The following is a 15,140-nucleotide window of genomic DNA, read 5'->3' on the forward strand; positions in this document are numbered from 1 at the left end:
GGGTGTTCTGGGGAGCTCTAGTCCACTGCACACAGACACAGTCACAGATGAGGAGATGGAAGAGGAGGTTTTGGACGATGTGGACACAGAGCCGGATTATCGAGTAGAACCTCGCCGTCGGGATAGCAGCAGTACAGATGAGTCTGCTGCAGAACCCACTGCTGCAAGAGTTCGCCGTGTGCCACAAAGTAGGCGGGGTATTTCGGACACAACAGGCGTAGCCGTAGAAGTGAGACGCCAAAGAGGCACGAAGCAAACTCGCCAGCAAAGCAGGAACTCAAAAGTCTGGGCTTTCTTTGAAGACTGCAAGGTGGATGTTACCATGGTGATTTGCAAGGTGTGCAGGACCCGACTGAGCAGGGGGAAAAATGTCAACAACCTCTCCACCACCAGCATGCGCCGCCACATTGTAGCCAAACATAGCACTCTGTGGTCAAACACGCAAGGCCAGGGTAGCGGCTCGCTTCCAGCCCCCAGCAACACTGCCTCCGTTGTCACCAGACCCTCCTCAGCAGCAGCCCAGCCATTACGTGGTGCACAAACATCCGTAGTAGACGACGATGTCAGTTTCCGCAACAGTCCTCTTGACGTTTCCCAGTCTTCAACCACCACGACAACAACAATCAACTGTCCTTCAGTGTGCGATCCTACGGTTCAGTTGTCTGTCCCGGAGATGTTTGAGCACAAGAGAAATTTGCCAGAAAATGACCCACGGGCCGTGGCACTAACAGCCAGCATAGCCAAGTTTGTGGCCTGCGAAATGCTGCCATATCGCGTGGTGGAGACAAACAGCTTCAAGCGCATGATGGCGCTTGCCATCCCACGTTACGTGGTTCCCAGCCGATACTATTTTGTGCGGTCTGCAGTGCCAGCGTTACATGAGCACGTGGTTAGCAAAATAACCAGAAGCTTGAAAAATGCCGTTGCCTGCAAGGTTCACCTCACCACAGACACCTGGACGAGTGCCTTTGGACAGGGTCGATACATCTCCCTGACGGCGCACTGGGTGAACCTTGTGGAGCCTGGCAGTGACTCCTCCTCACCGGCTACGGCGCGGGTGTTGCCCACGCCGCAAACTGCTGGACCGACGTCCCTCAGAGGCACCAATCTCGACTCTGACTCCTTCTCCTCCAACGCCTCTCAAAGCTGTACCTCATCCGGCATCGGTAACCCAGCAATAGGGTCGTCGTGGAAGCAGTGCAGCACAGCTGTTGCCATGCGTCAGCAAGCCTTACTGAAGCTGATCTGCCTTGGAGATAAGCAGCACACAGGTGAAGAAATTTGGAAGGGAATCAAGGAACAGACCGATTTGTGGCTGGCACCGCTGGACCTGAAACCAGGCATGGTTGTGTGTGACAATGGGAGCAATCTCATTCGCGCTTTAACTACTTCCCGACCGCCGTATAGACAAATGGCGGCCGGGAAGCAGACGCCGCAAGGACTGCCGTATTGACAAATGGCGGCGGTCCTTGTTTGGGCATGGGCGGAGCGATCGCGTCATCCGTGACGCGATCCTCCGCCTCCGCCTGTCGCCGCTCACTCGCCGCAACATCCCGCCGGCCATACGGAAGCGCCGGCGGGATGTTAACCCGACGATCGCCGCATACAAAGTGTATAATACACTTTGTAATGTTTACAAAGTGTATTATACAGGCTGCCTCCTGCCCTGGTGGTCCCAGTGTCCGAGGGACCACCAGGGCAGGCTGCAGCCACCCTAGTCTGCACCAAGCACACTGATTTTCTCCCCCCCCCGCCCCAGATCGCCCACAGCACCCATCAGACCCCCCCCTGCCCACCCCCCAGACTCCTGTTTGCACCCAATCACCCCCCTAATCACCCATCAATCACTCCCTGTCACTATCTGTCAACGCTTTTTTTTTTTATACCCCCCCCTGCCCCCTGCTCCCTCCTGATCACCCCCCCCCACCCCCCAGATTCTCCCCAGACCCCCCCCCAGACCCCCCCCCCCCCCATGCACTGTATGCATCTATCCCCCCTGATCACCTGTCAATCACCTGTCAATCACCTGTCAATCACCCGTCAATCACCCATCAATCACCCATCAATCACCCCCTGTCACTGCCACCCATCAATCAGCCCCTAACCTGCCCCTTGCGGGCAATCTGATCACCCCCCCACACCAATAGATCGCCCGCAGATCCGACATCAGATCACCTCCCAAATCCATTGTTTACATCTATTCTCTCCTCTAAACACACACTAATTACCCATCAATCACCCATCAATCACCCCCTATCACCACCTGTCACTTTTACCTATCAGAGCAGACCCTAATCTGCCCCTTGCGGGCACCCAATCACCCGCCCACACGCTCAGATTGCCCTCAGACCCCCCCTTATCAATTCACCAGTGCATTCATTACATCTGTTCTTCCCTGTAATAACCCACTGATCACCTGTCAATCACCTATCACCCATCAATCACCCCCTGTCACTGCCACCCATCAATCAGCCCCTAACCTGCCCCTTGCGGGCAATCTGATCACCCACCCACACCATTAGATCGCCCGCAAACCCGCCGTCAGATTACCTCCCAAATGTATTGTTTACATCTGTTATCTTCTCTAAACACCCACTAATTACCCATCAATCACCCATCAATCACCCCCTATCACTGTTACCTATCAGATCAGACCCTAATCTGCCCCTTGCGGGCACCCAATCACCCGCCTACACGCTCAGATTACCCTCAGACCCCCCCCTTATCAATTCGCCAGGGCATTATTTACATCTTTCCTTCCCTGTAATAACCCACTGATCACCTGTCAATCACCTGCCAATCACCTATCACCCATCAATCACCCCCTGTCACCCCCTGTCACTGCCACCCAACAATCAGCCCCTAACCTGCCCCTTGCGGGCAATCTGATTACTCACCCACACCAATAGATCGCCCGCAGATCCGACATCAGATCACCACCCAAGCGCAGCGTTTACTCTCCTCTAAACACCCACTAATTACCCATCAATCACCCATCAATCACCCCCTATCACCACCTGTCACTGTTACCCATCAGATCAGACCCTAATCTGCCCCTTGCGGGCACCCAATCACCCGCCTACACGCTCAGATTACCCTCAGACCCCCCCTTATCAATTCGCCAGTGCAATATTTACATCTGTTCTCCCCTGTAATAACCCACTGATTACCTGTCAATCACCTGTCAATCACCTATCAATCACCCATCAATCACCCCCTGTCACTGCCACCCATCAATCACCCCCTGTCACTGCCACCCATCAATCACCCCCTGTCACTGCCACCCATCAATCAGCCCCTAACCTGCCCCTTGCGGGCAATCTGATCACCCACCCACACCAATAGATCGCTCACAGATCCGACGTCCGATCACCTCCCAAGTGCAGTGTTTACATCTGTTCTCTACCCTAAACACCCACTAATTACCCATCAATCACCCCCTGTCACTGCTACCTATCAGATTAGACCCCCTATCTGCCCCTAGGGCACTCAATCACCCGCCCACACCCTCAGAATGCCCTCAGACCCCAGCCCTGATCACCTCGCCAGTGCATTGCTTGCATCTATTCCCCCCTCTAATCCCACCTTGAGACACCCATCAATCACCTCCTGTCACCCCCTAGCACACCTACCCATCAGATCAGGCCCTAATTTGCCCCGTGTGGGCTCCTGATCACTCGGCCAAACCCTCAGATCCCCCTCAGACCCCCTTCCGATCACCTCCCCAGTGCATTGATTGCATCTATTTTCCCCTCTAACCACCCCCTGAGACACCCATCAATCACCTCCTGTCACCCCCCTAGCACTCCTATCCATCAGATCAGGCCCAATACAACCTGTCATCTAAAAGGCCACCCTGCTTATGACCGGTTCCACAAAATTCGCCCCCTCATAGACCACCTGTCATCAAAATTTGCAGATGCTTATACCCCTGAACAGTCATTTTGAGACATTTGGTTTCCAGACTACTCACGGTTTTGGGCCCGTAAAATGCCAGGGCGGTATAGGAACCCCACAAGTGTCCCCATTTTAGAAAAAAAGACACCCCAAGGTATTCTGTTAGGTGTATGACGAGTTCATAGAAGATTTTATTTTTTGTCAAAAGTTAGCGGAAATTGATTTTTATTGGTTTTTTTCCACAAAGTGTCACTTTCCGCTAACTTTTGACAAAAAAATAAAATCTTCTATGAACTCGTCATACACCTAACAGAATACCTTGGGGTGTCTTCTTTCTAAAATGGGGTCACTTGTGGGGTTCCTATACTGCCCTGGCATTTTAGGGGCCCTAAACCGCGAGGAGTAGTCTAGAAAACAAATGCCTCAAAATGACCTGTGAATAGGACGTTGGGCCCCTTAGCGCACCTAGGCTGCAAAAAAGTGTCACACATGTGGTACCGCCGTACTCAGGAAAAGTAGTATAATGTGTTTTGGGGTGTATTTTTACACATACCCATGCTGGGTGGGAGAAATTTCTATGTAAATGGACAATTGTGTGTAAAAAAAATCAAACAATTGTCATTTACAGAGATATTTCTCCCACTTAGCATGGGTATGTGTAAAAATACACCCCAAAACGCATTATACTACTTCTCCTGAGTACGGCGGTACCACATGTGTGGCACTTTTTTACACCCTAAGTACGCTAAGGGGCCCAAAGTCCAATGAGTACCTTTAGGATTTCACAGGTCATTTTGCGACATTTGGTTTCAAGACTACTCCTCACGGTTTAGGGCCCCTAAAATGCCAGGGCAGTATAGGAACCCCACAAATGACCCCATTCTAGAAAGAAGACACCCAAAGGTATTCCGTACGGAGTATGGTGAGTTCATAGAAGATTTTATTTTTTGTCACAAGTTAGCGGAAAATGACACTTTGTGAAAAAAAACTATTAAAATCAATTTCCGCTAACTTGTGACAAAAAAATAAAAACTTCTATGAACTCACCATACTCCTAACGGAATACCTTGGGGTGTCTTCCTTCTAAAATGGGGTCATTAGTGGGGTTCCTATACTGCCCTGGCATTTTAGGGGCCCTAAACCGCGAGGAGTAGTCTTGAAACAAAAATGACCTGTGAAATCCTAAAGGTACTCATTGGACTTTGGGCCCCTTAGTGCAGTTAGGGTGCAAAAAAGTGCCACACATGTGGTATCGCCGTACTCGGGAGAAGTAGTATAATGTGTTTTGGGGTGTATTTTTACACATACCCATGCTGGGTGGGAGAAATACCTCTGTAAATGACAATCTTTTGATTTTTTTTACACACAATTGTCCATTTACAGAGGTATTTCTCCCACCCAGCATGGGTATGTGTAAAAAATACACCCCAAAACACATTGTACTACTTCTCCTGAGTATGGCGATACCACATGTGTGGCACTTTTTTGCACCCTAACTGCGCTAAAGGGCCCAAAGTCCAATGAGTACCTTTAGGATTTCACAGGTCATTTTTGAGAAATTTCGTTTCAAGACTACTCCTCGCGGTTTAGGGCCCCTAAAATGCCAGGGCAGTATAGGAACCCCACAAATGACCCCATTTTAGAAAGAAGACACCCCAAGGTATTCCGTTAGTAGTATGGCGAGTTCATAGAAGATTTTATTTTTTGTCACAAGTTAGCGGAAATTGATTTTAATTGTGTTTTTTCACAAAGTGTCATTTTCCGCTAACTTTTGACAAAAAATAAAATCTTCTATGAACTCACCATACTCCTAATGGAATACCTTGGGGTGTCTTCTTTCTAAAATAGGGTCATTTGTGGGGTTCCTATACTGCCCTGGCATTTTAGGGGCCCTAAACCGTGAGGAGTAGTCTTGAAACGAAATTTCTCAAAATGACCTGTGAAATCCTAAAGGTACTCATTGGACTTTGGACCCTTTAGCGCAGTTAGGGTGCAAAAAAGTGCCACACATGTGGTATCGCCGTACTCAGGAGAAGTAGTATAATGTGTTTTGTGGTGTATTTTTACACATACCCATGCTGAGTGGGAGAAAGATCTCTGTAAATGGACAATTGTGTGTAAAAAAAAATAACAAATTGTCATTTACAGAGATATTTCTCCCACCCAGCATGGGTATGTGTAAAAATACACCCCAAAACACATTATACTACTTCTCCTGAGTACGGCAATACCACATGTGTGGCACTTTTTTGCAGCCTAACTGCGCTAAGGGGTCCAAAGTCCAATGAGCACCTTTAGGCTTTACAGGGGTGCTTACAATTTAGCACCCCCCCAAAATGTCAGGACAGTAAACACACCCCACAAATGACCCCATTTTGGAAAGTAGACCCTTCAAGGTATTCAGAGAGGGGCATGGTGAGTCCGTGGCAGATTTCATTTTTTTATGTCGCAAGTTAGAAGAAATGGAAACTTTTTTTTTTTTTCTCACAAAGTGTCATTTTCCGCTTACTTGTGACAAAAAATAATATCTTCTAAGAACTCACTATGCCTCTCAGTGAATACTTTGGGATGTCTTCTTTCCAAAATGGGGTCATTTGGGGGGTATTTATACTATCCTGGAATTCTAGCCCCTCATGAAACATGACAGGGGGTCAGAAAAGTCAGAGATGCTTGAAAATGGGAAAATTCACTTTTTGCACCATAGTTTGTAAACGCTATAACTTTTACCCAAACCAATAAATATACACTGAATGGGGTTTTTTTTATCAAAAACATGTTTGTCCACATTTTTCGCGCTGCATGTATACAGAAATTTTACTTTATTTGAAAAATGTCAGCACAGAAAGTTAAAAAAATCATTTTTTTGCCAAAATTCATGTCTTTTTTGATGAATATAATAAAAAGTAAAAATCGCAGGAGCAATCAAATAGCACCAAAAGAAAGCTTTATTAGTGACAAGAAAAGGAGCCAAAATTCATTTACGTGGTAGGTTGTATGAGCGAGCAATAAACCGTGAAAGCTGCAGTGGTCTGAATGGAAAAAAAGTGGCCGGTCCTTAAAGAGACTCTGTAACATTCAAAAGATCCCCTGGGGGGTACTCACCTCGGGTGGGGGAAGCCTCCGGATCCTAATGAGGCTTCCCACGCCGTCCTCTGTCCCACGGGGGTCTCGCCGCAGCCCTCCGAACAGCCGGCGACTGTGCCGACTGTCATTTCAATATTTACCTTTGCTGGCTCCAGCGGGGGCGCTGTGGCGGCTTTCCATTCCGAACTACACGGAAATACCCGATCTCATTCGGGTCCGCTCTACTGCGCAGGCGCAGGAAACTTGCGCCTGCGCAGTAGAGCGGACCCGACGGCGATCGGGTATTTCCGTATAGTTCGGAGCCGACAGCCGTCAGAGCGCCTGCGCAGGAGCCAGGAAGGTAAATATTGACGTCACCGCTGCCCGGACTCCACGGAGGGCTGCAGCGGGACCCCTGACGGATGGAGGACGGCGTGGGAAGCCTCATTAGGATCCGGAGGCTTCCCCCACCCGAGGTGAGTACCCCCCAGGGGATCTTTTCATGTTACAGTTCCTCTTTAAGGGGTAGAAAGCCCTAGGTCCTCAAGTGGTTAAAGTTGGCTAAGCTGAGACACATCCCTTGCCTGGCACACGTTATGAACCTAGTTGTTCAACGGTTCCTGAGTACATACCCAGGCGTGGCAGATCTTCTGCTGAAGGTCCGACGAGTGGCCAAATATTTCCAAAAGTCCAGTACCGCTTCGGAGGGACTCACCAAGATGCAGGAGCGGTTCAATCTACCGAACCATCGCTTGGTGTGTGACGTACCCACGCGCTGGAATTCGACGCTGCACATGCTAGCACGCTTTTGCGAGCAGAAGAGTGCAGTGGTCCAGTACATGACGGCGCAGTACCGACATTAGAGAGGAGATTGACATCCTCCTCTAGCCAGTTCCACGCCGACAGACTGACTTCCGCTAACCCAGGACGAGGAGGGGAACAAAGAACGCAAGCTGCAGGTAGTGCCCACAAGGGAATGGTATCTGCAGTGTCCTTGGAGTGGCAAAATTTTATGACACCCATGCAGCAGCCCACAGAACAGCAATCGCCCAGTTCCACCTCCAACACCGATCGCCTGCAGAAGATGGTCAAGGACTACATGTCAGATGGCGTAGCCGTGTTGAACAATCCATCTGCACCCTTCAATTATTGGGTCTCTAAGCTACACATCTGGCACGAACTGGCAATGTACGCAATAGAGGTGCTGGCTTGTCCTGCAGCCAGCGTTATGTCCGAATGCTGTTTCAGTGCTGCCGGAGGCATCATTACAGATCGGCGTATCCGCCTCTCCACAGCAAATGCAGACCGGCTGACACAAATTAAAATTAATCAATCGTGGATTGGAAACGACTACGCAACACTCCCCGAGTCCGACCCCGACCAAGGACCATGAACATCTGTGATGGCTTAGCGTTGCCACTTTCCGTAATATCCCATTTCTATTTATTAATCACTGCATGGCGACAAAACTCATTGCTTTGCTTTGAAAATAATACAAGATTGTTGTTACCTGTGCCAAAAAAAACTGACATTTTCCGCATTTAAAAGACAATTTCCCTTTGAAACTTAAAAATCGTTTTTCTCAAAAACTATAAGGTCCTTTCGGAAAAAAATAGTTTCCTCTTATACTTACCCCCCCCCCCCCCCCCTGTCCACATACCCTGAAAATTTGGTCTATGTTACATGTAAGGAGGCTTTGCAAAGCAGGAAAGTTCGGGTCCCCATTGACTTCCATTATGTTCGGTGTTCGGCACGAACGTACCGAACATCGGGACACCGTTCGGCCGAACGTTCTCGAACCCGAACATCTGGATGTTCGCCCATCACTAATCCCTGTCTCCATGACCATGAGTGCAGCTTCGTTACTCATTGCTTGACCCGCTGGCAAATTACAGTAGGTTACATGGAGAGACAGTGCTGGAATTATAGAAATGGTGAGTGTGAAGGAAGATAGATCCTCAGTGGAGTCTGGAGAGGTGAGTTACTTCTCTCCACTGCTCACTACTCTGCATGGGGAAGGGTCACATTTGGCTACCTATATTTGAGGATGTTATCTAATACTGGAAGCCCCTCCAGCTATGTATACCAGAGGCTATTTCAGGCTACCTATACTGAGGATGCTACTGTCCCTCTGGCTACCCATTCTGGGGTGCAACCTGGAGACTTGAAAAAAATGCAGAGTTGAAGATTTCAAGTAAGATTCCTTAAAGACTCCTATCCACATTCGAAGATCGAATTTTATTTTACAGATCAAGTATGTGTTTTGTTAAACTTAAATTGCAAAATGCTTGATATTTATGTTTAGACCATGTTTGAAACTAAAGGGCAAGTGGCCTGAAAGTGATGCTGCTCGCTGCCAAGGATGGGGTAGACTGGATGCTTGTTCAAAGGGAGTATTGTATGCAAAAATCTAATAACAGGGAAAAAAACAGAGAATTCATTGACACTATCGGAATAAGAAGGTTAAGCGAAGCCTGGGATCCACCCAGACCATGGATTGCAAGTAGAATGTTCTGTCCAAAGGTTAAGGCTGGATTTATATGTTTTCCACCCATAAGCCAAGACTCCTCACACAGCACAAGTTCTGTGCTTTTCCCCAATGATGACCTCTTCACCTTGCTCTCCTCTCGCTTCTCCTACTCTGACTGCACGTTATTAGTGTAAACACAGTACAAACATGCTGCCCCTGAAATCTCTGCGCCTGATGCAAATGTTTCACTTTGCTTCATGAGAAAACCGCCCTGTTTTCCCATTGGCATTGGGAATTGTGTTTTTCAACCAAAATGATTTGAAGAATTATTTCGTTTAGCAGCTCTGGCTGCATGCCTTCTGATAGGTTCCTTGTTAAAATGTAAAATATATCCGCCCAGTGCTTCCAAACAACATATAAACCTATAAGCAGGTAAGCAGGGGTGAGGGGTTAGGGTTGAACAGGAAGGAATTAACAATAAAGGGGGATTTGTGGGGATTTAGGCATAAGAAAATAGTACATAGTAAGGGACGGGTTAGGTAGAGACATCAGGAAAAGGCAGGGCCGGGCCGAGGCATAGGCTGGAGTGGCTCCAGCCTCAGGGCGCAGTGTAGGAGGGGGAGCACAATTCATTCAGCTGTCATTCCTAATTGTGTTTGAAGCAGAAAAAAATAAGAAAAGGGGATACATGGAAGTGACTGCAAGCCATATACCTAGATATTAAAGGGACACTTAAGTTAAACAAAAAAAAATGAGTTTTACTCACCTAGGGCTTCCAATAGCCCCCTGCAGCTGTCCGGTGCCCTCGCCATCTCCCTCCGATCCTCCTGGCCCCGCCGGCAGCCACTTCCTGTTTCGGTGACAGGAGCTAACAGGCTGGGGACGCGAGTGATTCTTCGCGTTCCCAGACACATTAGCACCCTCTATGCTGCTATATGGTACAGTATATGATATATGCTATAGCAGCATAGATGGCGCTATTGTGGCCAGGAACACGAATAATCACTCGCGTCCCCAGCCTGTCAGCTCCTGTCACCGAAACAGGAAGTGGCTGCCGGCGGGGCCAGGAGGATCGGAGGGAGACGGCGAGGGCACCGGACAGCTGCAGGGGGCTATTGGAAGCCCCAGGTGAGTAAAACTCATTTTTTTTTGTTTGACTTAAGTGTCCCTTTAAGGTGTTGGGGAGGTTGTGGGCCCTGTGGCACCTCTTAGTCTAATAGCAATCAGTGTGTGACGGCTGGGGTGGCAGGGATGGAGGGGCGCCCTTTGTTGTCTCAGCCTTGGGTGCTGGAGGACCTTGTCCCGCCTCTGGAAAAAGGTTAAGTTTAGAGTGAGAGTGAGTTAGGGCTATGCATCAGAAAGGATTTTTATCAATAAGTGCATAGGTTAGGGGGTTGATACAGGAGTAGCACTAAAATACCAATAAAAAATGCCCAAAGCACAAAAGTGTCAGCAATCACAGTCTCAATAACCCACAGTAAAGCCATTGTATCAGACTGATATGTAATTTGTTCTGGGGTAAGGGTGCTACTGCCTACCTATACAAGGCAAGTCCCAGGTCTGGTTGATAGAGAGATAGTGTACTGATTAAGGGCTCTGCCTTTGACATGGTAGACCAGGGTTTGAATCCTGGCTAGGTCAGTACCTATTCAGTAAGGAGTTCAAGGCAAGACTCCCTAATAGTGTTGGGCGAACACCTGGATGTTCGGGTTCGGGCCGAACAGGCCGAACATGGGCCAGATGTTCGGCATGTTCGGCCCGAACGCCGAACTCAATGGAAGTCAATGCGACCCCCGAACATGCCCATTTTGGGGGCCCTATGGGGTCGCAGGCATAAGGGGGGAGCATGCCCCGATCGCGGGGGGGGGGGGGTCGGAAATTCCCCCCACCCCCTCCGCTAGCGCTCCCCCCTCTGCCCGCTTCCCCATAAAAAAAGTTTCAGGCAAGTTAAATAGTACCTGGTGGCTGGCACTGGCAGTGGAGTGAGGAGGAGGAGGAGTCCGAGTAGCAGAGTGACGCGTTGAGGCCGGGCAGCGGGCGGTTCAGCGGTAGTACCCTTGTGGTACTTCCGCCCTTTCTCTGACCTCACGTCCTCTGCATACGAGGGTACGCGTCATGCGTACCCTCGTATGCGTCATCACGTAGAGGACGTGAGGTCAGAGAAAGGGCGGAAGTACCACAAGGGTACTACCGCTGAACCGCCCGCTGCCCGGCCTCAACGCGTCACTCTGCTACTCGGACTCCTCCTCCTCCTCACTCCACTGCCAGTGCCAGCCATCAGGTACTATTTAACTTGCCTGAAACTTTTTCTATGGGGAAGCGGGCAGAGGGGGGAGCGCTAGCGGAGGGGGTGGGGGGAATTTCCGACCCCCCCCGCGATCGGGGCATGCTCCCCCCTTATGCTTGCGACCCCATAGGGGGGCCGTATTGCGGCATGTTCGGGCGAACAGGGGCCCTGTTCGGCCCTGTTCGGCGGGCATTGAATAGTTCGGACGAACCTGAACTAAAAAGGCCGAACACCATCAGGTGTTCGGCCGAACTCGAACATCACCCGAACAGGGTGATGTTCTGCAGAACCCGAACAGTGGCGAACACTGTTCGCCCAACACTACTCCCTAACACTGCAGGGTGGTTTTTGAGCGTGTCCCAGTGACTGCAGCTCTTGAGCGCTTTGAGTCCGACAGGAGAAAATAGCTATAAAAATGTTTGGATTATTACTATTATTATTAGAGCAGGAATGGGATCATACAAACAGTCACTGTGTTTGGGTATGGAGCTCGTAGATCTAAGGATTCTCTGCGTGTTCAGAACTTTGGAAAGCTCCTGATCTGCTCAGCCTAAGCTGATACACTCAAATGACTGCACAAGATAACAGGTGGTGTGGGAGTATTGACTCAATTGTTATACTGTATACAGAGCATTTGCAGGGCCCAATATTACCTGAATGAACATTTGTTGGTTGGAAATCGGCATTCTTTATATTGTATATACAGTATTTAATGTGAAAGAACTGTGCAGCTGTGTGTGCCCTGTGGCTCTGACCTCCATGTTTTCTGTGTTCCTTCAGGTATGACTGCACTACATATAGCCGTTGATACAGGACGCAAGGATTTAATCCTCTGCTTGCTGAAGCATGGAGCTGATGTGAACACAGTGGTACGATGCCATTACTACGGTACTCAGTCCACCTGGAAGCTCATGTGTGTCATTGGCTTGTCACAGAAATCACCCTTCACATGTACTTCCATAGTGCTTAGAGCAGGGGTAGGGAACCTATGGCTCGGGAGCCAGCTGTGGCTCTTTTGATGGCTACATCTGGTTCACAGACAAATCAGTAGGGGTTGATTCTCTAAGATACACTGCTCAAGCAGCGCAGCTTAGTGTGACAGCGCAAGTACAATTTTCATAGTAGTGCACGCTCCGCTGTAGCATGCACTACTAGCTTACTCGCGCTACCCCAAATTGTCACACTCTGGATCCTGTCAGGTCCAGTGACTTTGTAGGACGAGATCCCCGCAGTTTCATTGGCCCAATAGGCTGCCTGTCACTCGACAGGCAGTCTATTGGCCCAAAGTGCATGAATCTCGTCCTACAAAGTAAATCAACCCCCAAGACAGCTAGCTAATTGTACAAGTTGTTAGTCGGTATTTCTCCTGTCTGGGAAAATGCTGATGTTGTTGAAACCCAAGAAAAGCTGAAGACGTGACTGACACTTCCGCTGCCCTGCGGATCAGCTGTATACGCATCATTATGGCAATGACAACAGGGTCGTAAGCCCTCAGCTGCGCATGCCCCCTGTCCCAGTTTGAAACATGTTGTATGGAGGCTTTTCCACTGTCCCAGTTTGAAACATGTTGTATGTAGGCTCTCACAGAATTACATTTTAACATGGGTTCCTGACCCCTGGCCTCGAGCATCATGTCATTGTGCACAGCTTGGGCGTCTGAGCCCTCCTGTGCAGGGGTAGAGGGATGAATATGAAGCTGCCACAAATTAAAGGGGCATTGTAGTGACATACAGCAGAAGCAGGATACCCACTTTTATGTTAATTGTTCTGGTTTTAGCACCAGCAAAAACCTCTAATATCTATATATTGCTGTATATTGGTATGTAACCCCACTCTCCCTTTGATGCTTAGCCTAAGCTGTTTAGAAAAACGCAACTCTTCGCCCAGAGCATTTTGAGAGACCAGTTATATTTTGTACTGACTTTAGGACTCTCAGTAAAAAAAAAAAAAGAGGCTCCTACATGAGATAAAGTAAATGTCATGAAAGTTTAATGAGTTGGCACAACAACGTTTTGCAAAAAAAATGTAATGCTCCCTTGATAAGGGGGATCAGACCACGGAGGGACGGTGAGGACCAGGTGCGCCTGTGTCTGCGCTATTCCGCGCAGCACAGGGAGATTGTACGTATTCTTCAACGTCATTGGTATATTCTGACCAATGATCCTAAAATTGAGACACTGGTGACCCCAGAGCCGAGGGTCACTTGTAGGCGTGTGCCGTCCCTCCGTGATCTGGTGGTCAGAAGTCATTTTAAGGGATTAGAATCCGCACGCCCCCATTGCGTTGTTACTGGCACTTACAGTTGTGGTGGATGTACTGTTTGTCCTTTTCTGTCCATTGGGAGAGAAGTTGTTCTTCCCAATGGACATCGCTGGCGGTTGCAACATTATGTTAATTGCAGTACCCCCTTCTTGGTATATCTGCTCCTTTGCCAAAGTGGGGCATTTTACGTCGGTAAGACGGGACGTGAATTCACCTCAAACCACAGCAGTGGAACAGCATTTTAGGTCAGTGCATGGGGGCGACTATCAAGGCCTACCATTTGTTGGCCTTGATCGCATACATTACATACCACTATTAGAGGGGGCAATTATGACCGGTTACTCCTTCAGAAGGAGACCTGGTGGATTTTCAAATTGAGAGCTACTGATTACCCCCTGGTCTCATTGATACAGTTGGATTTGCAGCATTTTTGCCAATCTGATTCACCAATCGTAGACAGGTAGCCACACTTGCCTCCTGTTTGTGTTTCTCTTTTTCCTCCCCCCCCCCTTTTCTTTTTCTATTATCTGGCACCCTGTGTTCTGCTTTATGTTGCTCCCGCCTGTTGGCACCTTGCCCCTTCCCTGCGGCACCTCCGCATTCTGGGCATTTCGTTAAGATTAGCCTACATTTTTCAGTATATAATTGTGCTATTTCAGCACTGATGGTGGACACAGGATCAGTGCTATCCAATGATATCCTGCGCCTGAACTTGTGAACTGATGTCTACCCTGATAGGGGAGCCAGTAGTGATGCTATATCCACACGAACAACTCCAATACACTACTGTCTGCTTGACATATAAACTTTATTCAAATACTGTATAAACAACATACCCTGAACCCATTAAAAAGAGCAGTACTGCGGTGTTCTGCCTAAGCTATCCACAGCCGGCTGTGTCACATTCACCGATCTCCACTACATACAGTCACCCATTCACATACACTGGTCATTATACTCCCGGGAGTTTTTGTGAGATGCCTGCCAGCAGCATTTTTATCTCAATTGGCTCCAGGTATGTCCCTTGTTATTCATGCGGGGGCTGTATGCGGGATGTTAGTGCAGCAGTGTCCCATAAGCAGCAGGTCTATGCCCCATGGATATGTTCATGCAGAATTAGTGGTGGATACACAGCAGACGCATCAAGTACATGCAGCTTTA

At 48.8% G+C, this 15,140-nt stretch overlaps 1 long non-coding RNA gene across 1 annotated transcript in view; it reads left to right on the forward strand.

Moving 5' to 3' along the window:
• Window positions 1-15,140, forward strand: part of LOC137517751 (uncharacterized) — a 33,269-nt gene that overhangs the window by 7,575 nt on the left and 10,554 nt on the right. The window contains exon 2 of the long non-coding RNA XR_011020651.1: window positions 12,498-12,586. This is a non-coding gene — a long non-coding RNA (uncharacterized lncRNA). The remainder of the gene's footprint in view (window positions 1-12,497; window positions 12,587-15,140) is intronic.

The sequence above is a fragment of the Hyperolius riggenbachi genome, chromosome 5 (genome assembly GCF_040937935.1).
Source record: "Hyperolius riggenbachi isolate aHypRig1 chromosome 5, aHypRig1.pri, whole genome shotgun sequence".
NCBI lineage: Eukaryota > Metazoa > Chordata > Amphibia > Anura > Hyperoliidae > Hyperolius > Hyperolius riggenbachi.